Consider the following 27,303-nt stretch of genomic DNA (forward strand, 5'->3'; position numbering starts at 1 on the left):
AAAAGATGAAGAACAATGGCACTTTCAAAATTAAGTCTCTCACCACCAAAAACTGAGAGATTCCATTTATAGATTGCTAAAGGAGGTTTGTTTTATTCTTTTTGTATTAATGTTTAAGAGAATTCAGCAACTAGACATGGTAATGAATGTAGAAGCCTTTTGTTTTGTATAAATATGACAGCCTGGGCTCAGAATCAGTGTAGTTCTAAAAGTTGAACAGGGCAGTTCATCCTCTCTCAATTCCTTCAAATTTCACCTTTCTGTGAGCAGCATTGTGTCTTTAGCCCCTAGTTTCTCATCACCAACCACAGCAAAGCCTCTGTGTGTAACTGTGTTTGATCACATTTACCCCTTTTGCTACTCTCATCTCTTCCAGTATCTCTTTTCCCATTCAATACCCTTCTCCACTTTCCTACTACTCTCTTGTTGCCATCCTTTGTGGGGGTGTTTAAATTATAAGCTCCTTGTGGTACAAACATCTGAGTACGGATATCATCAATTCACACCATATTAGTTTGATGCAAGCCAGCATATGAAAATGCATGCAACTATCTTCTAAGACCAATTTTTATCTCTAACAGCCCAATTCTATGCCTGGGCAGCACCACTCTTGTGCAGACTGCTCAGGCAATGGCTGTTGTGAAAGTGCTGTAAGGCACTTCATGGCAACCAGGAGAAGGAAGGTGCTGGCAAAGTTGGTGCTGGGCCTCTGTGCCATTTGGATGGCCGCTGGGAGCCCGTGGCTGTGAGTAGGCAGCTGAGCAATGGGGAGATATTCTAGTGCTGGAGGGGAGGGTGGTAAAGGTGGGGAGGTAAAGGGTAAAGATGGGCAAAACTGGGAAGCAGCAGAGGTAAATTAATATGGAATAGGGATTTCAGAGCCAATGGAGAGGGGAAAACGTACCTGGATTGCAGCAGACACAAACATTCACCCAGCAGAAGTAAACATGGAACAGGGATCTCAGAGACAAAGTAGGTGAATAGCCCACACAAAGCAATGGTAAAAGTAAAATACAATCAGCCCCCAGATCTCTCACCTCCAAGTGTGTAGGCCTGAGTTCCTTACTGACAGAATCCTCACTTGGCTCTTCCTTCCTTCATGCAGTCTGCAGGTCCCAATTGCACCTGTAGTGAGGAAGATAGAGTCAAAGAGAGAAGACTGCCACAACCAAATGTGCCACACAGAGAGGGAGAAGCAAGCATGAGTGCCTCCTTCCTCCCATGTGACCAGCTGCTGGCCAATCAGCTGCAGAGGTGGCAGCCGCAGCCCTTTGTTTGCTTTAAGCTACCGTAAACAGACAGGCAAGCTACCAGTAGTTTGTGATTTACTAGTTGTCTACCCATGGGGGAAGGGAACCAATGTTCCCTTACTTCAAGGAGACATCTGGCTGCCTCCCTAGTCCCGTAGTATACATTGGTGGCCATTTTAGTGCCACTGTACTGCAGCGCCGGCAGCCTGGATAGGATTGAGCTGAAAGTAATAAACACTAAATAATTGGTTTTGTCGCCATTACTCATAGCAAAACTTATATAAAAGGGCTTTATTATTCATTAAAACCCAAGAGAAACTTACTTCTCTATTTTGGGGCCTCTCCAAAAACATGCGGGACCCAAATCAAATGCTCTTTACCAATTTTATATAAAAGTTATTTTAAGGGACAAATGATTTTCAATTATCTTTTATCCTACCTGATAGAAATTCACAACCCATCAAGATTTACAGAAGACAGAAACTTCAGAAAGAATTAGTGTCTTGGTGTAACTCTGAAAGCTTTTCAGGCTAATACTTTACATCAGGAAAAAATGAATTCTTGATGTAAGTTTGAGAGAACCTACCTCGATTGAAAAACAGTTAACAGGAAGCTATTCAGTGAATCTTAAAATGGACTCATCCATCTGACAATTAAGAGTGATAGTGGTTTATGCAATCATTGGAAGTTTTTCTTGAGAGGTGAATGGAGACAAATGAACCTTTGCTGAGAGTTTGACTTCTTGCATTGGATCACTGGTGAAAGATTGGACGTACCATAGATTGAAGGGGATGTACTTAGACTGCAGATGATCTGAAACAGCAGCAACTGTTACCCTGCACATCTCGTCTGATCTCAGAAGCTAAGCAGGGTCAGGCCTGGTTAGTACTTGGATGGCAGACTGCCTGGGAATACCGTCTTTCTAGACTGAAGGTTGCCAACCGATCTGAATTTCCAAGCACAGAAAAATTAATAAGGTGGCAGCCTATCAAAATGCTATTGAAACAAATAAAGGGGCCTCTATAGGGAAGTTGAGATAGTGCATGCTAGAAAAGTTCTTGCAAGTCACCTTAAGAGGATTTGAATAGAGAGGTGGACTGTAAATTTAAAAATAAGGCAAATGATTTCATTCTTTGAAAAGCCTCTGGAACAAGGGCATGGCTCGGCTCCTATAAGTTAGGGCTGATGCTGAAATTAGAGCCAAACCAATGTGACACCCTCTTCGTTGCCCCATTCATAGGAGATGAAAATGGGAACATTTCAATAGGAAGCTAGCCTATAATTGTTCAAATTATTATTATTATTTTTTGTACTATCCAACAAAACAGAGCACTTGTTTACCTGCATCAGAAGCTCAGCAAGTGTATTTAATACTTAGGTCAGTGATTTTCAACTTTTTAAAAAAATCTCATGGCACCTTGAGAAAGCGCTAAAATTGTCAAAGCACACCGTCAGTTTTTTGACAGTTGACAAGGCACACTGCGCTGCTAGTTGGGGGGCTCACATCTCTCAATAACCCTATTAACAAATGACCCTCCCCCAAACTCCCATGGAATACCATGGACCATTCATGGCACCCCAATGTGCCATGGTACAGTGGTTGAAAAATATCTGACTTAGGGCCCAATCCTATCCAATTTTCAAGCACCGGTGCAGCCACAATGCAGCCCCAAGGTAAGGGAACAAATGTTCCCATACCTTAAGGAGACCTCTGTGAATGTGTTCCCCCCACAGAATGCAGTGCACACCCCATTGGCACAGTTGCACCGGCACTGGAAAATTGGATAGGATTGGGCCCTTAGATGTTTGTATCCTGGTATAGGAGTCATGTCATAGTGCATCCTTTTGGCTTTGGACATGCTCTGCACCATTCCAGCTAAGTTTCAGCTGACAAAAGCAATATGTGTACACTAGAATATGCATCAAAACATGTGCTTTGGCCCAATCCATTTCATTTTTTTGCACCAGCAAAGCATGCGCTCTGCTGGTGTACACTGTCACAAAAGAGCTGTAAAGTGCTTTGTGAGAGTGCTCCTGATGGACACACCACTGAAAAGCTAGAGCCTTCCTGTGTGCACCAGCACTCTCATGTGGATGCTCACCAAAGGAGGTAAGTCCTGCTGTGGGAGGCTAGAGGGGCAGCGATGGAATGGAGTAGGGTGAAAGAGGCCAGCAATGGGGCATGGAGTGGGCAGATTGGGCCTGAGAGGGAGACACAATTGCCACATGGCCATTTATGCTGTCATTAGCAGATGTCCAAGGGCCTGTGTCACATCCTACGAAAATGAAAGCAAGTGTTTTAGACCTCAGAATATTGTGGATTGTATCTTAAGGAACACAAGTGGAAGGAAGCGCAAGCACCAGCACAGCAGGCCCCTTCACCCATCAAAAATCTGCTCTATGTTCAGGGGACTCTCTGCAGTAGAACCATATAGAGCATGGAGGGCTATAGGGGAATGGGCAGATTGATGAATTCCCCCATCCTTGCATGCATTGATATATAGGTTAATAAACTAAACCAAACCAAACTGTCCAATGCTTTTTCCCTGTTCCAAATTTCAAATTAATGTAATGATATTCCAATTAGTTATTTTAATAACCTGATAAAAAGTATCAAATTGATGGTTGAGAGTACGATAAATGAGTCTGAACTTTTTGAAGAAACATCATCCTATCATTCCGGCATTGCTTTTGCTATGAAAGGTACAGAGTCAAATCAAAGCCAGGACCTACAAGACTAATTTCTTTTCATGTGTCCAACACAATTCATGTTCTCTAGGTATCAAAGTTATCCAACAGCAACTGTCCTGAAAATTATAAAGGTCGTTTGATATAAAGTGTTTTAAGAGATAGTAGGATTTCCAAAAATATATATGCTTTTATGCACAGATAGCAAGGATTGATATATGAATAATATGTAAGCAATCTGGGCACCAGTCTGTGCTGAACCAGGGTCAGTCTGATGCCAGCTGCACACCACCTGGCGCAAGGGACAAGCTCTGGGCATTGGAGAGGTGAACCCGTGGGGGGGTGGCATTCTGGGGTGGGGGGAGGGCAGGGGGAAGTCGAGGCAGGGGTAGGAAGCAGGCTGGGACTGGTGGAGCTCTGCTTCACCGGATCCAGAGCCGGAACCAGAACCCCACATCAGGCCTCCCTGCCTGACACGGGGCCTCTCAACTCTGCGCTGGCAAAACTGCAAGTGTAGATTTGACTAACGCCATTGAGGGGTCTGCACCCTTCCCCTGAGGAGATGCTGGAGGTTGTCCAACATGCTTAGGATTCAGCAGTCACCATTTTGGTGCTGCTGCTCCTCTGGGCACTGGGCAGCTCGGGGACTGGGCTGAGCAATTAGGAGCAATTAGGACAAATGTGTCAAATTCATTGGTGTCCCTGGACATTTCTGTGTGTGTCCCAGTTATTTGCATCCCACTGGCAACAAACTGGGCAACAAACTATAACTGGGGAACAAACCCCATATTATATATGCTAAGCCTCTTATATATACCTCAGCCCTAACCTTACCCGATAGTACTAAATTTTGAATAGCAATACAGGTCCAACCTTGTTATACATAGATTTTTTTATACAGGGATTTTACTCGACACGAATGGCCACTGCAAATGAGAAGGAATGTGCTGATCCCTGGAGAAGGGGAAAAGTGCATCCCTTTAGTTTAAAAAACTTTTTCTTATTGTCGTAGAGAGATAGTCATGCAAGCGATCATTCCATTCTTCAGCTGAGCCAGGCAAAGGCAGGGGGTCCTTTGCATTTCTAATTGCTGACTGAGAGCCCAGTCCTGGGCTCGACACACCACCAGTGTGCACTGTCGCAAATGGGCCATAAGGTACGTTTGTGGGCCCTACCACCGGGTGAGCACCAGTGGTAGCCCAGTGCTGACTGGCACTGGGCTACCACTGGGCGAACACCCAACCTCCATTGCTTGGCAGTTGTGCGGACTGCTCCACCGGATCCAGACCCTCCATGTTGGGCTTGCCGCCTTCCATGGAGGCTCTTGATTCATCACCGACCTTTTGGCTGGCGGTGAATTGAGTAACTCCATTGTGGGGCTATTTGATTTACCCGGGGGAAGGGGACAAAAGTCCCCTTCTCCTGAGGAGCTGCTGGCAACTGCCTGAAGAGTGATGATGTGAAGAGAAGATGTGGCAGCAGCCATTTTCGGCACCACCACAGCTGTGCACCCCGGGCAGCTCAGGATTGGGCTGCCCCTCTCTACTACAGTATGAAAAGTTGTTTTTAAACCACAATTGTAAAGGGATGCAGTTTATTATTTTTTAACTGTTTTTATTTAACACATTTTATGGTATCAGCAGGAAGTCCCAGAATCAAACTTCTGTGGATGTCCAGGCAAGACCTTATTCCATTAGGAGCAGTGGAAGGGCAAGAAACCTGAAAGTGAGTCCTTAAATTTATTTTTCCACTGTTTTTTTTTATCCATGGAATTTTCTTAATTCACTAGGGGTTCTGGAACAGAACCCTTGTGGATAATGAGGGTTCAAAATCTGTATTTTGAATAATAATTGCATCCTCACACAGTTGTCTGACTTACAGCGCAATCCTATCTTGCGCTGGCACAGGCAGGAAAGCGGGCCTGCACTGCATCCAGCGCAAGTTTGGGGCTGACTGTGGCTCAGCAAGCGAAAACTTTTTCCCTTACCTCGGGAAGAGCTGCAGTGGCCCGAATGGGTCTACTCAGATCTGTGCCACCTGATGAGATGGAGCAGCCAGGAGCTGCTCCATGCTGCCTGGGAACGGGGGCTAGGATCCAGCATAACTGCTGGGTCCTGGTCCTGCTTCTTGTTCCCTGTCTGCCCACCCCCAGGCCCACCTGCCCTGCCCCTGCCCTGAAACACCTGTCTCCCACCTCCTCCCCACCCTCTGCCCGGATTTGTGCTAGCCTAATGAGCTCTTAGGATTGCGCTCTTAATTTCCCACAGCATTTACTAAAGTGGCGTGATGCCCATGGGCGGAGTGCCCCCCTCCCCCAGCTGTGGTGGGCATCCCCCAGGACCCATGCAGGTATTTGTGCCTTACCCCGACACTTGAAGGAATGAGGAGTAACTTGCAGATTGGATTTGATTGAGTCACAGATTTCACATTCATGGGGGCCTGTTATCTCACAGACCTCCTTACACAAGTCATCAACACGAGCGGTGCCAGAGTCGCCCCCCTGGTATGCTCTGGAGCAGAGCTTGGGTCATGGTTATAGTGCTGGCCCAAGAAAGTCCAATTGTGGGTGGATCACGGGCCATATTGGCCGACTGCGGCTGGAGCCCAGGTAAGTCAGAAGGTAAGCTAGAGCAGGGTGCCTGGATCAGGGCTGCAGTCCCCACCAGGGGTTGGCTGCGAGGGGTCTGCCCACTCCCCCAGGTGAGGGATCTCCCTAGAGGGGGTGTGAGATGGGTTGACTTCTGGCTCCACCAGCCCTGGGTCACAGGGTTCCAGGGGATAGGTCTCCTGGTTGGGGTTTCCCTTCTAGACCCCCTCAGGACAGCTTTGGCATGAGGCAAGGCAGCCAGGGGGTTCAAAGTTCCCTGGACCGTCACTGAGGCACTGCAGATGACTTCAGCCTGGTAACCACCTGCCTCAGCTGCCTGGTCCCTTATGAGGCTTCCAGCCAGGCCAGGGAACCCCACCCCTTCTGGCTGCCAGGGAGGCCAAGCCCCTTCTGGGTTGGCTACTCCATTCTGTTTGGGCCGTCCCGTGGTTTGACCTGGTGCTGCCGCGGAGAGGTCCTTCCAGCGGCCTCCTCACAGGTAAGGAGACCTCATGCGCTTGGCAGGACATGCGGCACTTTGGGGTGTGCAGGGTGCCCTGGTGACAAGTGATCACTGTTAAACGGTTTTGTGTAAATCAATAAAGTGCTGACATTGAAAACATCAACTTTTTGTGCAACTTTTACTTCAATAGATATTGTAAATTCTGACGAGTTTCAAAATTAAGATATTGCTTTCCATCTGACATTGAATAATAGTGTCATAAATAAGCAGCATTTCAGACTTTTTATTATTTTGTGTCTGCTTATAGATTTGATTTTCATTTCATAAAAGACATAAACATGTTTTTATTGAAATATGGGGTGGTAGGTGAGTGAAGACCCTTTTCCTCTCTCCCCCCCCCCACCAAAATGAACAAATCATCTTAGCTTTCATTTTTTTCAGAGGTGTTCAGTTTACAATGTATTGAAAAACTCTTATATCTTGGAAGCAAATTTCCCAGTTCACTGTATTTTCTGTATTTTTTTTTATAAAATAGTAACAATAGTAGGGTTTATTATGATAATCAACTTACAATGCCTTGAGTTAATTGCTAACCTTTCAGTCCTAGCACATTACTCTTCAAATAATAATTCATTTTACCTCTTTTCAATTACAGGCATACGGGGCTTCGTTAAACATGTTAATTCTGTTGTAACTCTTGGTATTATGTTCTTCAAGGATTTTTGAATGAGATACTTATCCATTTTAATCAACCTGTCATCTCATATCTTCCTTACTTATTTATACACAATAGCTTCATATCCCTAATTTGCCTGGTTGCAAACATAGCAGGTAAGTAAGAAAATGAGATGCAAATTAGAGACATCTGCAGTACTGTCCACTTGGACTTGTAGTCTAAAAAGATGCAGTGAAAAAATATCTCAAACAACAAATCCATTGATAGGAACAGAAAAAATGGTGGGATGTGATTGGCATTCAGTGATAAAATTGCTGAAGTGGTCTCAGAGAATACAGAATGAAAATGAATGTGATTTTTTTCACTTAAGCCTTGAATAATTTTAAGTATGTGATGTATTTTTCATGCTAGAAAATGGTCAGGCTGGATACTTCAGCCATTGCTGCTGCATTTGTTTTATTGGGAAGACAAGATTCTGGATGTTAGGAGTCTGTAATCATGAATGCTGGCTGACCAGCTCCTCTAATGCAGGTCACTCGATAGCGAAGGAAGCTAGTAATGCCTTTGAATGAGACTGTAATGCCTCTTGGAAGCTTCTTAATTTTCCCTAGAAGATCGGATGGGGATGCAGACTTGACAAGACTTGTAAGATGTCACGGATGCTTCAACCTGATGGAAGGAACTTAGGTTGTGTGGTCAGTATAACAAAAGAAGAGTATTTTCTAGAAGCTTCTGATGAAACAGGCAGAGCATTAATCTGAGTGAGGCAGGACCAGAGAGAGAGAGCCTGGAATGGAAACTGAGAGATACCAAGCTAAGAGCTGAAGCACTACAGAACAAAGGAGTTCTGTCCACCTATCTCAATAAGACATGGGACAAGGTGATATGGGTTATAATTGGGTCACAACTTTATTCTTTTATTGTGATATCCTCTGCAGCAGACCAGCTAGTGTCTATTCTCCCTTTTGGTATTCCCACTCCCGTTTCCAACCAATAATATTAGCTTTTTTCATGTCTACCCAGTCACGGAAGCTCTAAACTGCATTGTCCACTCCATCCATGACTTGATTTTGTGGTTGTTGGTCAAAGAGGTGCCTGTTACCTTCCTGAGCTGTGAAGTCTTCTGGGATAGGTTTTGGCCTCCCTTCTAGCCTCAGGGTGCACACTGATTCCTGCCCTGCCCTGCCCTGTCCTGTAACTACCATTTGTGCTATCTAGGCTGGGTTTACTGTTAAATCCTATACCCAGAAGCAAGTCGTACTGAGTTCAACACTGAGTGTAAATCAGAAGTTCCCTGATTCTTTCCACTTATGACCTGTTGTAAGGGAAACTACATTAACAGAGCAAGTCAACCAGAGCAAGAACAGGTTCTTAATATCCATCCTTTTATTTGCCTGCTTTCTGAAAATACTCCCTAACTAACTTGCCCAAACTCTTACTGTTGTAGTTGGCAATAAAACCTCGGCTGCCATCCCAAATCTGCTTCTTGCAGTACATGCTTGACCAAACCTGGCCCAGTCATCTTGGTGAAGGACTTGCAGTGAGACAAGCAGTGCTGCTGGACCCCCATGTTTCTCAAAGTATGTACCAGAGAAGGGAATCTGCCATGCAAACATTTGATGCTATCCTTTCCATGAAGCCATCTTGAATGCTGCAGAGTCTGTGAGCTAATATCTGAAATTTTACACCTGTCAGATAAGGGCATAGTACTTATGTGTAAGGAACAGCCATCACTGAATACTTAATGCCAGATTCACCATCTCCCATCGTGGCCATGCCCCGCCAGCATATTTGCTTCAATACATCTTACATCTACAGTGATGTTCACCATCAGTCACCATTTCCCCGAAGAAATCTATTGTTCAAGCTTAACTTGATTACTTCATGGAAACAAGATTTTATGCGTTTCATCATCCTCTTGGAAACAAAATAAATTTATCCCTAGAAAGATTGTTTATTTTTTCTCCAAACTCCTTTTTTCTCCTACGATCTGGTCTGCTGATCTTATCTTCAGGATATTGCCAGGAATCCAAAGACAACCCAAGAGACACTGGAAGATGCATTAAGGGATAGGAATGGGAAAGTGACACTGCGGTGCTCTCACGTTTTTGAAATATAATACAAGCAAGACAATAAACACACCTGTATTTCATCTTTACATGCTACCTCTACAATATGATTTATTCCTGCAGTCCAGTGTTGAATCTCAACGTAATTCTGTAAAAACCAGTTTGTCACTGAGACCTTTGTGTATGAATTTCAATACCCTTCTTTAATCTGATTATTCTTTGAAACAGAAGAAGAAGTGAATAAAACTCAACTATAAAATAAGTGCAACAAAACTGGTTTCTTTCTGTATGAAATGCTGTCCCTGCCCCATTCTTGGTGGTGGGACTGTTTTTGCTCTGCTCTGCCATAATGAAAGGCAAGGGAGCTTAGCTCACATCCTCTTGGTTGCTTTGAGCAAGGGGTAGGGCATAGCAGCCAGTGCACATGTCCTCCATCTTATCTCTTCAGTAAGCCACCGTGGTGGGGAAGGGTGGCTTGGACCTCTGCTAGCAAAATTGTTGGCGCAGGTCTGTGTGAACCCAAGCTGTGGGATCAAATCTGGGAAGGGAATTGGGGATTTGAATTTGGCAGCTACTGCTGCCACAGACACCCAGACCTGGTCTTCCCTCTCCTCACCCCCATTGCCTACCCATTCCGCCCTCCTCCTACCCAGTGTTCTCCCCCTTCACTGACCTACCTTCGTCAGTGGGCCTTGTCCTAGCCATCACTCCACGCAGGGCTGTGTACAGCCTACAGGATATTTGCAATGGCTGTAAAACACTTTCAGCTGTCGGAACGCTAGTTCCTGTGGTGGGGTGGTGTTTAGGGTGCAGTTCCAAGTGTGTAATGACAGATTTAACGTATTTTGTTTCAAACAAAGGAAATACAGATTTCCAAGCAGTCATAGATGACTACCTGAAAGCCACTCCTGGTTTATCTTTTTCCTCCTTATGCATTGCATCTTTCATTTAAATGGATTAATCTTGGGCAAAATGCCATAAAAATATAATGTATTAATTAAACCAGGGTTGACCAGCCCGCAGTATGCCATGTACCACTTTTTATATACAGAATCTTGAGTGTGCCACTCCAGCTTATTTTGGTCCTTTCCAGAGCTGCTCAGGTAGTTTTGACCAGCCCATGTGATCTGCCAAGCCTCTGCTTGGCTATCTTCACCTCACCGCTGGCCTTGTTCCTTTTCTGGGCTTCATGCTGGGAGAAATGCCATGTACATGCAGCAGTGGAGCTCTACGCTGGCTGGCATGGTTGTGACAGGAGACTTTGTACATGCCACTTAGGAGTTGTCGGTGTGTCACTAGTGGCACATCTTCCGCAGGTTGGCCACCGTTGATTTAAACCAAAAATCAAGATACCATTCTCTGCCTTTTAAAACAAAGTTTTTCTCTTCAGTCTAGGGTTTGTAGATGCCAAATTTGTGCCCAGTTTTTACAGCTTCCATTTCAGAATAATTGAAAGCAAAAGTTGTGGTTGTCATGTTAAAAAGAATTATCTCCTTCTCTGACATCTTTATTCTGAAGACTTCTGAGCAAGTCAAAATCACATGTGTAGGTAAGGATCTTACGCAGAACTATTTTAAAAATGATTTCTTGCCTGGGTGATGTTTTCACTCTTGATCTTGCATATGTGGGAGTATGTGGAGATAAAGAAAGGCTGAGTGTCAGCATCTGTTTTGCCTGAGAGCTGTGAAATGCAGAACAGACTCTGGCACTGGGCGTGAAACGGGTTCACATGGAGCTGAGGCCTTTGGGGGTCAGTTTAATTGGTCTTCAAAATCTTCACGACACATTTAGTGGCATTGTTAGCTAGTCTCTGCATGCATCAAAATGAATCAGTTTTGTCAGACAGTGCAGGACAAATGACCAAGTATCTTGTGAGTTTGAAATGTTACAGCTAATTAACTGTAACGCTTAGCACCCTTAACTGATGTAGGATAGTTCTCAAAAAGGTTCTGAGTTATGTCTGTCTTAAGTCTTTACGTCCCACAACATCCTTGTGTAAGAAATACACAAAGAGAAGGGGATCCTGAGAGATTGGAAGTCCCAAGTCTCCTCCTTGACCAGATTTGTAACCACAAACCATAGCAGCCTCAGCAGCATCCATCCAGTGAACTGCAACAAACACAGTTGCTTATTGGGACAAAGAAATTTTTTTTTTTTAGCTTAGCGCCCTCCAGTCCACACTGACCTGGGTTTGGTGGGTGGATTGTCAAAAAATCTACACTACCAAGCTGAGAACAGAGAATGCTAGAAATGGCAGTTTCAATCCAGCATGGTGACGGCAAGTATTGTCAATGAAGGTAAGGGCGATCTAGGTTTAAAAGAATTGGCAATTCAAGGCATCAATTGCAAGTGAAGGAACTTTCCTGAGACTCAGTTCTCCAGCCCATTAGCCTAGTGAGTGCCAAGGAGTAGAAGCCCCTGAGGATTCTCCAACTTATCCATTCAGGGCCAAAAGACTTGAGTGATGGCGATGAGAATACAACACCCCAAGACAGATACTATGGCTATGATGTGCTGAGGACAGAGTTGGGACCAGATCAGGGTAGGCTTGTCCTAAATTTTGAGGCTGCAGCTCAATCCTAAAATCAGTTTTGGGATTTTAGTATTCGTATTACTAGATTTAAGCATTACATTGCAAACACTTGTTTATAAATGTTTAAAGTTGTGCTCCTTATTTTCCCTGTCAAAATACTGAATTTCTTCATCTTGGGGGGGGGGGAAGAATTAAAATTAAAGCTAAATATAATGTTACGGCTTGGCATGAACACCAAGGGGGCAGCCCCCCCATCTAGTCTAATGGATCTGGCATAGAACACATATAATTAAGGATTACAGATCTGTACCTGTCATCATCTTAATTATGTCTTTCATAGGAATACTCGTTTTAAAAAAAATCTCACTAGCTGGAAGACTCATGACCATTATCAGTTTTAGATAATTTTAACTACAGCAGAGAATAAATCAACCTTCTTTGACCCTGTGCCTATGTTAATAGAGCAAATGAAGTCTTTTGTAGGACTAGAAAATCCTATAACAATGGCTTGCTCAGACCTGGTACCTTTCCCTTCACTTCTCTTGACCCCTCATTTCACTATAATCAATTAGATTAAAACCAAAACACAACTGCATTTAGTTAAACAGACAACACAGAGTGAACAACTTGCAACACCATATGATGAACCTGGTCTACAGAGTGAATGGAACCCTGTTTATCCTGCATTTTTCTATGGTGGAAAAAGGTTAATCTCAAGCCATTTTTGGGCCACCACTGGGTTGTGCCCCTTTAATACTGGGCCCCACCCAGCTACCAGATTTCCCACCCGTCTGCCACAAGTGCTGGCCTTTGAAAGGCTTGGGCCTTAAGTTTGGGTTGAAATAAAAGAAAAATAAATGATCTGGGTTAAAATAATCAATTAAATGTTATTAAAAATAAAATTACTCTGAAGTCACTACATAGCTATAACAAAGACAATAGGCAGTCAAGTGATTTCTTGTCTGCGATGCACTGATTGATTTTATTTTCTGCTTTGTTTAATTGTATTTTATTTGTATTTACTGTGTAACAGTTGTGTAGCTGAGGGGGGGTCACTGGGATGCTATGACCCCAGGTGTCACTCCATTGGGGGGGTGGCAATGCTGCCCCTGCTGCGGCAATCCAGTTGCCACAGCCCTGCCCCCCTCATTTGCAGCCAAGCTGCTCAGACCTAGGCCGCCTGCTTCTTCCGCTTTGGAAGAAGTGGCCAGCCTTGCATATTTGGATAGTTCTCAGAAATAGCCCTTGCCAAGTCCTCCTCTAGTGCTCTGTCTTCAGAGAGCCCAGTTTATGTGACAAAAGTCCAGTTCAGAATCATGAGGCTAGAAAACCGCTGTTTAGCACATTCTGCCTTTATCTCTGAGACACAATTCTCAATCCATATTATTCAAACTGACAGCAAGGAGAGACTGAAGGGGCACCAGGGAAGATGAGTTTCAGACAAAAGAGTCTCTCTTCCTCCTACACTCTAAATGCAATGGTTTAGGAATCAAACCTACAGTTGCTGTGAGATTGATGTCCATTGCTAGTGAATTGACCCACCAGGATGGTCTTGCCCTAAGGCGGTGTTTTTCAACCAGTGTGCTGCAGCACATTGGTGTGTTGTGAATGGTCTGCAGGAGTGATGTGGAAGGGTTTTTTAAAAAATCATTAGGGCCATTGGGGGATGTGAACCTCCTGCCAGCAGCAGGGTGTGCCTTGTCAATTGTCCAAAAAATTATGGTGTGCCTTGGCAATTTTAGCGCCTTGCCAGTGTGCCATGAGATGAAAAGGTCGACAATCGCTGCCCTAAGACATTGCTTGTTCAGTGCTAGTAGGTGTTCCTTAATGAGAGGTTAATGTCTGGGAGATATACAGAGAATCTGAACTGTTCTGTCTGGAGAAGCCATCAGGACCTCTTGGTGACATATACAGTTCCCCCTTTCCAGATAAAGGGAGAGTTTTGTTAACAAGTTAACAAACAAGTTTTGTTGCAGAAGACTAATATGGATATGGGTGTTGTGCAAAGAACAATAAGTAGTATTTCAGCTACAGTATGAGACTAAGTGATGGAGATGCTCAGAGAGAGAAGGCTGAGAAATGTACCTTGTAAGGGGCATATGGTGTCTCTCATAGACCAGATGTGACATAAGGAACTTAGGGTCAAATCCTATCCAATTTTCCAGTGCCGGTGTAGCTGTGCCAATGGAGTATGCACTGCATCCTGTGGTGGCGAGGCAGTCACAGAGGCCTCCTCGAGGTATGGGATCATTTGTTCCTTTACCTCGGGGTTGCATTGTGGCTGCACCAGCACTGGAAAGTTGGATAGGATAGGGCCTTACTGCCCAGAGTGTATGCTGTGGGCCTCTTCCTGATGCTCAGCTCAAATAGAAACCAAATGCATGCATAATGTAAATATACTATATAAAATATTATATAAATATCTTAAATCTCCTGGAATTTTTCTTCCAAAGGAAGCCAGAAGCCATTAAGTGCTGCATCTTGAATTTCTTCCCATTTTGGAGAAGTGGGGAGTGCATAATGGTATGACTCTTTTGTCATTCAGTGTTCAGAAAGCATAGATACCATTATAACGCAACCTGAAGTGTGTGGTGTCTTATACAAAATATGCTGCTGCTCTATATCATGATTGCAAATGTCAGGTAGTGGCGATTTTGTTTTGCAATATTGTTAAATGAATCATTTTCCTAATTATCACCTATAGGAGAAAAAAAATCTCCAAACCTCCTTTTCACCCCGAATTTCCACTTTGTGCAAATTTAAAGCTTCTACTTTTTAGCTCTTTTGGACCTCTTCTAGTAAGGTTCAATTTGATTCACTGTTTCATTGGTCTAATGATATTGTCACGGCTACAGAATATGGAGGTATAATCAAGGATCATTCCTCCCAATTCAGGAAGTGACATCTGCTCATGGAAAGCCACTTATCTCTTCTGATACCAAAGGGAATGTAGTTGCATGTGGTCTCAAAAGACAGATAGGATGTGAAGGTGCAATGTTGGTTCATCTCTCAGGCTGAGGGCCAACTGGAGATGGTGACATGGAGTTATTTATGGAAGCTCCACCCATAGCCAGCTCTTTTTACATCTAGCTTATCATGCATCCTCCCACCCAACATCAGCGTGTGAATACCGTGTTTCCCCGAAAATAAGATGCTGTCTTATATATTTTTTTTTGGCTCAAAAAAACACACTAGGTCTTATTTTTGGGGTAGGTCTTTTTTTTTTTAATGTACAACACTCCACAGTCATTCATGTACAAAAATATACCGTACAAAAATATCCCCTCAGCACCCAGGAGGATTCCTGCCTGCCTGCCTACTCAGAAGTCAGTCCCTTTATAGTTAATGGGACTTACTCCCTAGCAGGTGTGGAGAGCCTTAGAGCCCAGTAGGCAGGGTTGCCTCGCTTGCTGCTTCCCACCTCAGCTCCTCCTCAGCGTCCTCTGCCCAAGGTAGCACAGCAGATGCTTTTGAGGTGGCGCGCATGGAGTGCAGCGTTCCCAGTCACGTTTTCCACCCCCACCCCCCCGCCCGAGGACCCCTTCCGCCCCCCCCTGTCCTGGCTCTAATCACAACTAGGTCTTATTTTGGGGGTAGGTCTTATATTTTAGCAATTCTTGAAAACATACTAGGTTTTATTTTGGGGGTAGGTCTTATTCTCGGGGAAATACAGTAGTTGGTTACCTTGGAACTAACTGGAAATTTTATCCAACCAGAATGATTGGCCTGTTAGTGGCTGGATTTTGCCACTACATGCTGATGATTATCACCTGGGCTGATTTAAGCAGGCAGTGTCTTAAATAGCATCGTCCCTGATCACAATGGCAGGGCATAGGTGAGCATCTGAAGGCCCTGTTATAGTGAAGGGGATTTCTTAAGGGAAGTACGCCACTTTAGGCTTTGGAACTTAGAGATGTCTGAAAGTGAAAACCTTTTAGGATTGGCCTGCCTCAACCACTCAGAATTCTGGGTCTTGGGTTGGGGGGAGCAGTGATTCAGATAGTTGCTTCCCTCAATACTGGCGAGTGTGAGATGGGGCAGTCATGTGACTGTTGCTGATTCTGACCCCAGGTTGCTTGCCTAAGAAGGAGGTTCACATGAGCCATTGAGTGTGTATCCACACTAGAGTTCAGCAATAGCTCACATGTTATGATACAGATTTCTAGTGATGTATTTGTGAAGTTATGTTCGAGTTCAGCCAGTACAGTTGTCTTGCCTCTTATTTTCATGTTTCATCACGTGGATTGTGACAAACAAGTTTTATCACATGGATTGCCTTTCTGGGTGAGACTCATATATGCAAAAGCATGTTGTGCTCTGGAGGGAAAAAAAAAAAAGAATCTGCATCCCATACCTGCAGCGTGCTGTACAGTGCTTTAAAATCTTAAGTGCAACTGAACAGATGGACCACACTGATGATTTGACAGCACCAATCATGGTTTTGGTAGCTGAGAGACTGTATCTAGGCACCCACTTCTACACAACAGATGATCAGCTATGTTAAAACTGACATTGCCCATCATCTGTTGACAAAGGAGACTCTTTTGCACAGCAGCATATAACAGGAAGTTTGTTGGCCTGGACTCTGTGCTGCATTCTGAGCTTGATTTAAAAGGGGGCAATGCAGATTGTCACTTTTATGCATGCCTACATAACTGAACTGCTGTGTGAAGCTACTAGATTTTAATACATCTGACCAGAACAAGCAAGAATGGCATGGAAATGTTTATTTCTAAAATAGTTGTTTCATCAGTGGCTGCTCCAAGTTAACTGTGACTAATATCAACTCTTTCCCATAAAACCAGTGGTTCCCAAACCGGGGCATTGTGACACCCCAGCCTGAGGATCGCAGCCTCTGCTCCCTGAACGGGTGGAGGAAGGGGGAAGGCAGTGATGCGATCCCCAGGATCGCGCTGCTGCAGGGGCAGGGGGGCTTTTAAAAAACATAACTTACCTGCTGCCAGGGTCTGATGGGTGTGGGGAGCCTCGTGGAGCACTCTGCAGAGCTCCCCGCAGCTTGTAGAAAGTGAAAATAGCAATCATGACCCACTTCTGGGTTGCGATCATAAAACCGGAAGGGGGTCGCGATTGCTATTTTCACTTTCTACAAGTTGCAGGGAGCCCTGCAGAGTGCTTCATGGGGCTCCCTACGCTGCCCAGACTCCGACAGCAGGTAAGTTATGTTTTTAAAAAGTCCCCTTGCCCCCGCAGTGGCATGATCCTGGGGATTGCATCACTGCTTTTTTCCCTACACAAACTTGAGAACCCCTGCAATAAAACTAATTTTTTTTAACCATGCAGAAACAACAATATGAAGATATCAATATTTTCTCTTCCTCAGTCTTCTTGATCATTGTTTCATTCTTCTGAACCTTTCTACATAACCAGTGGATTACATAATGTTTGTTTTTCTCATTTGCTTTTAGTCTTCTTGTCTTCCCTCTAAGAGTGCAGCTTGACAGAATGGTGAGAGATCCTGTTTTGAAACACCTGAGGTTTTTAAAAGCAGAAAATGTGGCTTTGGGGAACCCTTAAAATCACTCTGGTACTGAGGAGGGTGGTTTGCACTGGAATGTTTTATTGATCTGATTAGTTATCCTGTATGGTACCTTCACTGCAAGCCTATTGGTGTGTATGTTGAAAAGTAAGCCCCACTGAGCTTTATGGAACATTGCCAGGTAAATGGGCATAAGCTTGAAGCCCTCAATATTGTGAGTGTCCAAAGAGCCCCACAAGATGCAATCCTTTTAAGAACACTATAAGGTCACGTGTAGCCCCAACCTATGCTACAGAGCAGTTTGCAACAGTTGGACTGTTACAGAATGGATGCTGATGGCCATTTTGGGAGCACTGTGCCCTCCAAAACAGGTAAGGCAGCAGTGGGGGTGAGGATGGGGAACTGGGTAGGGAAAGGAATAGGGGAGGCTAGGAGGCTGCGGGAGGAAGTGAATTTGGTGGTAATGCTGTGCTGGATTTTATACACTCGTTTGCAAGCCTCCCCACCTCCTTTCTCTCCTTCTCTAATTGTAGCTCCAGCTATCGGCAGAGATCCTAAATTTGATTAAATTTTAAGGCCATGGAGAAATCTGTAAGTTTGTTTCTTTTGTTTTTATTAGTTTAAACTAGTGCTAGGGGCCTGAAACCACAGTGGTGGGAATATGAAGGCATTAGCCCCAATGAAGACAAATGAAAGCATTAAAAATTATAAATAGCACATAAAGGGATGCTTGATTGGAGTTGAAAACACAAATGGGGCTAAGACCTAAAGCTCCTAACCCCACCTCATTTTTGGACTAGTTTATGCCTTCCACCCATGAACTAATTTAATGAAACAAAAATAAAAGCAAAGTCCAAACTCATGCATTCTCCATAATGTATAATTTGGTCCTTACTGCAGAAAACCTTGATTTTATTTTTTTAAACAAATAAAAAAACCTTGCTATAGGCAGAGACTTTTTGTTACACTGGGTCTGAGTCTCAGTTCCAGATGTTTAATTTATTTCTAAATGTGTTCATTAAAATGTGCACTATAATTTTTCTAGCACTTAATGAAAACTTCTAATTGTTTCAGTTTTTAAAATTACTAATTTATAAATGCATATAATGAATTTTTTAACAGCACAGAATTGCTCTGATGCATTTGATGTTTTGAAAGTATGTAGCACATGTGGGCTAAAATTAATAGAGTAGGACAAGATTGGTCCAACATCCAACCACGTGGCCTTTATCTGAAAAGAAAGCTTCTCGTTTTCTGGGTTGCACCTCCGCAGCAATGTGAAGAGCTAATAACATTTGGAGCCAAATGTTGCTCTTGGCTAAATTTGGGCCTTGAATATCACAATGAAATGATACTAATTATGTTGCAAGGCAAACACAGTTAGCCGCTGCCAATTTGATGCCGGAATATGAGTCAGACAAACATACAAATATAATCATTATTTAACAACTTGTGAAATGCCTGTGAGATTGATTGAGGTCTTCTCCTTCTCCAGTCCATCTTCCAAATCATGATCACTTGTTAGGAAGGGATAGAGTCTTGCTGTGCCTGCCCCATCGTTACTTGCCAAGCAAGTTGCTTGGAAGATAGTGGAAATTCCATAAGAATGAAAGACTTTTGCTGAATCAGGCCCTAAGCCAATCTAGTCCAACATCCTACTTCCCAGAGTGTCAAATCAGATGCTTCTGGGAAGCCCCAAGCAGAAAATGAAAGTATACTTTTTTCTGGCCTTTGATCCTCTGCAATTGGTATTCCAGAAGTGTACAAATGGGAGTCTAATCCTTGGGGTGACAGACCTGCCTGAAACCCCCTGGCCTTGGCCAGGATCCTGGGAGGTTGGCATTTGGCTGAAGTTGGGTGATAGTTTCTTTCTCCCCCCACAGGCTGTAGCTTCAGAATCTGAGTGAGGAGGAGGTTATTATTGCACCCCTTCTCCACTGCATTGGCTTGGCACACTTCCTTGGGCCTGCTAGAGGACTCCCAATCTGCCCTTGCCTCAGCTTGCCAACCTCAACATAAGCTGGTGTCAGGGCTTTTGAATGCAGGTTTAAATCCTAACCAACATTTCCGTACTGACATAGCTGGGCCAATGGGACATGTACTGCATCCTACAGTTGGGTGGCAGTCACGGAGGCCTCCTCAAGGTAAGGGAGTGTTTATTCCCTTACCTTGGAGCCGCATTGCCCTTATCTCAGTGCTGGAATGTTGGTTAGGATTGTGCCCTCAGACATACTCTGTGCTTCCCTTCCCCTTCTGGCCTCAACCCTCAACATCTGTGTAACATGGAAATGACATCCTGGCTGCCATGGTGATTGGGATGTCAGGTGGACTCCCAGCAAGCCATGCAATTGACCATGGTGTGGCTTCTGCTTGTCCTGCAGGAGGAGTGGATGGACACATAGCACTGTACAGCAAGATGGAGCACTGAACCCAGTGGCCACGCCCCACCAGGCAGGCAAATCCCTTGACAGAGGCATACTGTCCCATTTAACCCAGAGATAGTGCATAGTAACCATTGATAAACTAATCTATTAATGTATCTAATCCTTTTTTAAAGCCATCTCAGCGAGCAGCCACCCATGCATCTTGTAGTAGAAAATTTCATAGGCTAGTTATGTGCTGTATGAAGTTATGTGCTGCATGAAGTACTCCCTTTGGTGAAGGAAAACTGACTGTATATGTTAGCTTTAAGGCAGTAGTTCCCAACCTGTGGTCCGCAGACCACAGGTGCTCTGCGAGACCCTGAGAAGTGCTCTGTGAGGTCTCAGAAAACAAAGATAACACATTTATCACTTCCAGTGTCTCGCCAAGTGAGCGCTCCCCTACGGACCACTGAAGTGTAAGCTACAGCTGTGGTGGACCATTCAACACTTTCTCTGATGGTCCACGGGGGGAGCACATGTTCAGCAAGACGCTCTCCCAGGGACCACCAGTGTGGGTGGCGAACAGACTACCCACAGCCTCTGGCTGCACTTCTAGTGTCTTGCCGAATGCTGTCCCATGGACTACCAAATTTAACTGTATTTCTTGTTTTCAAGGGGGCTTGGGGGTAGGGTTGCATGTAGTCCACAATGATTCTGTGTTTTTCCCTCAGTGGTCTGCAGGATCCTAAAGGTTGGGAACCAATGCTTTAAGGAATTATCTGTGTGTGATTTTGGCTTTACACACTTTCCTCATGAGCAAGATGTGGGCTGTCTGTATATGTTTCTGGTGGGGGGGGATCTTGTCCCCCATCTTTAGTTAAAATCTTTGTCCTTGCCATTATGAAAAAGCTGAAATGGCATCCCCAGGGATGTAGCTAGAGGGGGTGCAAAGTACTAATTTTTGCAGGGAGTCTCACTGCAGCGTGCAAGGAGCCCCTCATGCAAGCGGTAATCATCCTTTTTTCTTGAGACCTCGTGGACTACTTCTTAGGGTCTCACAGACCACCTGCGATCCCTCAACTGCAGGTTGTGAACCACTGGTTTTGATGGACTTTAGAGAAGAAAAAAAGGACAACAAAGGACAACAAAGATTCTTTTAGCACCTGAAAGATGAACCCATTTATTTCAGCCTAAGCTTTTGTGGCTGTTTATTTTTGCTGCAGTGAACTATTGTGGCTACCCCTCTGGAAGTTTAAAAAAAAAGAGTAAAGAATATTTGTCAGTACACTGAACAAGGTGGAGGAGGACCTGACAGATTCATAGAGTGATCTGGCTTTGCATATAATCTAGTAAGACTGCACATTTTCCTTTGCTGACTGTAGCCTTATGTTACTAGCATCCGAATGAATAAATCTGCATGCTATAAAACTAATTCACATTATTTGCTGCAAAGCCAAGTTAACTTTATTTTGTGTGCATCACATCTTTAATGGTTGAATATTTATTTGCAGACTGCATAATGTATTAGCGTATGGAAATACTCCATTTTTTTCAAATATGAAGTAAGAGCAGCTTCTGATTTAGGAAGATTCATTCACAAGATGAGCTCAAATTATCTGCAACAAAAATGCTTAGGTTTCCACAAATCATATTTATGCATGGAGAAAAGCATGCCATTATTTTAATTTATCTGTTTCACTGGAAGGAAGCGTGCATATTGAATCTGAAAAGTTTTTTAAGTTCAGCAATATTGGAATGATTGAATTTCATTTTTAATGATATTTTCTTCTAATAAATTAAACAGAAATAGCTGGATTGAAATTACTTTATTTTCACATTTTCATGCTTGGGATTTTTCTCATATTGAGAAAACGAAATATGAATATGTTTCGTGATAACCAGGTGCCGGACATTCTGTTTCTTATGCCCAAGGATGTGAACAATTTGGTCTTGATCCAGAATTTGGGTCAGGGTCCATGATTTCTAAGGGGCTTCTTTTCTCCCTCTCCCACTTCAGATTAGAAATATCCTTTTTCATTTTCTTTTCTTCCTTGGTATCATGTTTTCATGCCCATAAATTCTGAGTCATCACTGACAGGTGGTAGTTGTATAATACATTGGAACTCTTTGCAAATGTCTCCATAAAAGAAGTTACAAGTAAAACTTGAAATAAAAGGTCACAAAAGAGATGTGTTTCAACTTTATTTAAAAGTATGAGAGAGAGGGAGAGTATTGAAAATACTACAAAATAGATTCTGGCAATGCAGGGGCGTTGCAATCCAGAGTACCAACAGATGCCATCTCCAGTACACTATTCCTTTGCTACAAAATAACCCCCAAATCCTCCCCTAGCTCCTTGCATGCTGTCATCAAGCCCAGAATTGCAGGATTTCAGTTTTATTTACAGAGACAGCGTGAATGAAGGAGCTGCTTCATTCATGCTGTCCCTGTAAAATAACAAACAAACAAACAAAAACACAATGTCCTGCACTTCTGGGTTTGAAGGGAGAACACATGGGACATTGTAAGGAGTGAGGTGGTCATTTCCTCTCTTGAGCAAACAGGAAGCAGATCATTGCTGCTGGCATCTGAGGCAGGTTTGAGGGACACGGCAATGATGGTAGACTCAAGATGGATGTCCGCTGCCGTCTTGGGCTTCTTGCAATTTGATGCAGCCTGCATCAGCTGGTGCCATGGATGGGCTGGCTCTGTGGTGAGGTTATTTTTCCACAATTGACTGTAAAAAGCTCCTTATGGCTAAACTGTGGGGCAATTCTCTCTCTCTCTCTCTCTCTCTCTCTCTCTCTCTCTCTCTCTCATGGAGTATCTTCACGGAGTTCAAGTTGTCTCTTTTTACCACCACCCAACTCCATGGTTAGCCTGTGTTTGCCAATTTGGAATCATTTTATCATGGGACAGCACATGTGGAAGTTGGGACTTTGTTTCTAAGTTTAGTCTCACAGTTCTCTCTGCCTCTGAGCTTAATCTCAAGTGACCTTCGGTAATGTCTGGAAAGGTATGCAGGTGAACTATTTTTTTGTTAGGGAGCATGCAACGTTCTTTCCCATTCAATAATCAGAAACATATTGGCCCTTTTCATCATTAATCAGTCCATGTGTAGAAAAAAAAAGAGACAACTACTTTCATTAACCAAGGGGCTGTATAAAAAAGATCTAACTTTTGCTATTTTTATATTTGCATCATATCTTGAACAGCACTGGCATAAAGCCAAGTTACAGCAGTCAGTGTGGGAAGAGACTATCACACCGAGAGCTTGGTGCATATGTCTATGTAACTAATAGGCAAGGCCATGCACACAGTGGCGTTGCTAGGGGGTGTGGGGGGTGCGGGTGACACGCACTGGGGGGTGACGTGCTAAAATCACGGTGGTTAGAAGTAACTCCATCATATTATAAACAGTTGGATGTGGAATTTCAAGCGGAATGCAATGCAAAAAACCAGAGTGAAATATCTCCTTTCTATCAAAACTTATGGCCAAAAAACCAGAGAACTAAAAATGCATGGAGCCCTATAGAAAGTGAAAGTAAGCCATATTGCAAGTTTACTCGTGAGTAGGCAAACTTGCCTTAGTCCGTCGGAAAAGTCAGGCTGAGAGGAATCCAACAACACCACAATGGTCCTGATCCAATGAATGCAGTCCCCAAAAACACTTGAGAAGGAAGTCCCACCCTCCAAGCAGATGAATGTATTGAGCCCCATGGAAAGCAAAACTAAGCCTCACGGTTGCGTTTACTCGCAAGCAAGCAAACATGCCTTGGAACATCAGGTGAAGGAGAGTGCAAGGTTACCAGAATGGTCCTGATCCTATGCACCTGGAGCTAAACAAGTGCTCCAGAAGGCAGCCTTCCCCCCCCCCCCCACTAAAAAGGATCAAAACAGAGGCTTCAGCCGATAAGGTGAACTATTTTGAGACTTGCAAACCCAGGTAGATCCTGACAGTGATCTGGTTTAGTCAGAAGTTCTTAAATTGAACTGGGCACTGGGTAGGGCTGAAAACCTGACTGATTTTGGAGGGGGGCTTGTTATTGCAGGCAGGCTGCAGAGGAAATACACTTGGTGGACCAGGGCTGGCTTCTGCTTATTTGATTATTTGTTTTACTTTAATTATTTATACTTATTTATTTTAATTTGCCCGATGATGTCACTTCCACCATGACATCACTTCTGGTGGGTCATGGACAGATTGTCATTCTAAAAAGTGGTCCTTGTGCTAAAAGTTTGAGAACTGCTGCAATAAGGTGTTAGTAAGTTGACACCCTGGGGTGTGTGTGTGTGTGTGTGTGTGTGTGTGTGTGTGTGTGTGTGATACCACTAGTGACTAAAATCACAAAAATCACAGTTTGGAGGAATAATTCCATCATGTTATTTATCAATCAATGCGTAATTTCATGCAGAATGTGTTCTATCTTTGTTCTATCAAAAGGTACAGCCAAAAAAACAGTGGGAGCAGAGTGATGGTACATCACCATGCCCACCACCTGGGGTGTTGCCCCATCCACTGCAGGGAGGTGACGCACTGGCATCCCGCATCAGGTGACACAAACCCTAGTGACGCCACTGCATGCACAGCTTGTTGTTTTTTGCCATAACAGTCAACAAGCAGTTCCCTTTGGCTGCTTAGTAAATAAATGGCTGTGTAAAACTCAATTACAGCCTCTGTTCATTTCCTTGTGGTGACATCTAGATTGTATGCTCCTTGGGGCAGGGATCTGTCCACCTATTCCTTGTAAAATGCCATGTACATGGATGGCACCATAATAATAATAATTGTCATTTATATTATTGTCTACACAATAATGTTAAATAATATAGGCTTTCTTGCTGGTTAATGCCCTTTAGCATTGTCTGCTGTTGGGAACTGAATGTATTGAACTGTGTTTTTTGTGGTTTAGTTTGATTTCTATTGTGTGTTTCAGATCTTTTACTCGGAACTGTAATTGTTTTATTGTTACTGCTGTGTTGGGCAGCATTTGGGCTGGCATTCTACTGTAGAGGATGCAGTCTACAGCATTTAAAATCAATCAGTCACTTATAGCACAATCCTAACTGTGCCCTGAGGTAGCTCAAGTCACTTGCGCTGGCCCGGGAGGGTTGTAAACATGCCGTAAAGCATATTTGCACCTCCTTCAGAGTAAGAAGTGCCAGTACACGGAGGTTTGCTGGCCTGCGAAGGCCAGATCCAGCCTCCACAGTGGAAGCAGCAGGTGTGTCAGCGTTGGCCGAGCTCAGCTGGTACAAGGGTATGGGAGTGTGTGTGGAGAGGGCGGGGAGGAGGTGGGAAGGAGGCATTTTGGGGCAGGGGAGGGCAGGCAACAATGGGACAGTGGGCAGGTGGGACGGTGGGCAGGGATTGGCAGGTGGGGCCAGGATCCAGCAGTTATGCCGGATCCTAGCCCTGTTCCCTGGTAGCGCAGAGCGGCTCCAGGCTGCTCCATTCTGCTTGGACATATGCCACCTTGTCAAGTGGTGCAGATCTGAGTAGACCCATTGGGGCCACTGCAGCTCTTCCCAGGTTAAGGGGAACAATTTCCCCTTGCCTTAGGCCAAAACTTAGCCAACCCCAAACTTGCGCTGGATACAGCTCAGATCCACCAGCCTGCCTGTTTTGGTGCAAGTTAGAATTGCGCTGCCCATTAATTAATTAGGTGCATTCCTTTCAAAAATTCCACCAACATTCTGTGAAGTGAGCCACAACAACACGTTGCTGTTAGAATGGAATGGAAAGTCACATGCTGTAATGGAAGATCAGAAGATCATCAGGTGGATGATGTGGTGTTGACAGCGATTCCATGTTTTGACAGCTGGTTGACAGCTCTGGGAAGGGCAGGGCTGGCTCCACAGCTGTAATCAATCAAGGCCAATGGGACTCTGATGGACACCTGAGCTTCAATTGACCTTGATGGGACTTTGAATGGACATGGTCTGAAGAGATGGCTCAGCTGAGCCTAATTTGGACTTAACAAGGTGCTAGCAAGGTAGCTCACAGCTGAGCTGCATTTTGGATTATGAGACATCCAAGGATAAAAGGCAGCTTCAGAAGGACCACAGGCTACCCTGACCCAGAGGGAGACGCTACCTGATCCAGAGGAGACCTGACCTGACCAGAGTTTGACCTTGGACTGTGACCTGGTATATCGTTTCTGGACTCTGACTTTTGCCTGCTGCACTTGTGAGTTTACAAGGGAAGCTAATTAGCCTTAAGCGGGCACAAGGCCCAGTGGGGAGGAGCTGTGGCAAGACACATGCATGTTCTAATTCAGGTCAACATTATTGTTTTAAATAAAAAGCACAATTTGGTAGTGTGTGTGAAGTGCTAAAGAACAGAAAAAAAATGTTCAGTCTATATCAGGAAGATTAGGCAAAGTTGAGAGAAAATCAAAGGATTTCCTCAAAAGAATAGGGGCTATGGGGCATGAAAGTCTATGTGTGCCACTAAAGATGCTGAGGAGCAATGTTCCCAGTAAGATGCATGACCACGCAGCCACACAGCTTGAAGCCAAACTCCGCGCAGCTCAGAGCTCAGCTGAACAGGGAGCCGCCAATGACATATGATGTTGTCACCAAACTTGCCGCTGTGCAGCAAACAAGGGGTCTGTGCAGCAGGGCAGACCCCTTCTGGAGAACAGAGCTGAGAAGATGAGACAATTGCAGCTGAACTTCACAAAATATATTTTCTGCAAATCATTTACTAAAAAGGAGATTTTTTTTATAGTTATTTAGCTGTGATACACCTCTGTCATAATAACAAGTTGTTACTATGAGCATATATAATTAATTTTGCAATAAAATAGAAATAGGTTAATTACATATAAATGAAGTTGTTCTGAATGCTTAGAAAACATTTGAGATATTTTATTAACATGTTAATTTGTGAAAGAATGAACATAAGAACAGCCCCACTGGATCAGGCCATAGGCCCATCTAGTGTAGCTTCCTGTATCTCACAGCGGCCCACCAAATGCCCCAGGGAGCACACCAGATAACAAGAGACCTCATCCTGGTGCCCTCCCTTGCATCTGGCCTTCTGACATAGCCCATTTCTAAAATCAGGAGGTGGCGCATACACATCATGGCTTGTAACCCGTAATGGATTTTTCCTCCAGAAACTTGTCCAATTCCCTTTTAAAGGTGTCCAGGCCAGATGCTGTCACCACAT

General features: G+C 44.0%; 1 long non-coding RNA gene across 1 annotated transcript in view; it reads right to left on the reverse strand.

Annotated features, from left to right (window-relative positions):
• Window positions 1-1,046: 1,046 nt before the first annotated feature.
• The window catches only part of LOC136639627 (uncharacterized), a 30,016-nt gene continuing 3,759 nt past the window's right edge, over window positions 1,047-27,303 (reverse strand). Inside the window, exon 3 of the long non-coding RNA XR_010793705.1 lies at window positions 1,047-1,125. This is a non-coding gene — a long non-coding RNA (uncharacterized lncRNA). The remainder of the gene's footprint in view (window positions 1,126-27,303) is intronic.

The sequence above is a fragment of the Tiliqua scincoides genome, chromosome 2, assembly GCF_035046505.1.
Source record: "Tiliqua scincoides isolate rTilSci1 chromosome 2, rTilSci1.hap2, whole genome shotgun sequence".
Taxonomy (NCBI): Eukaryota; Metazoa; Chordata; class Lepidosauria; order Squamata; family Scincidae; genus Tiliqua; species Tiliqua scincoides.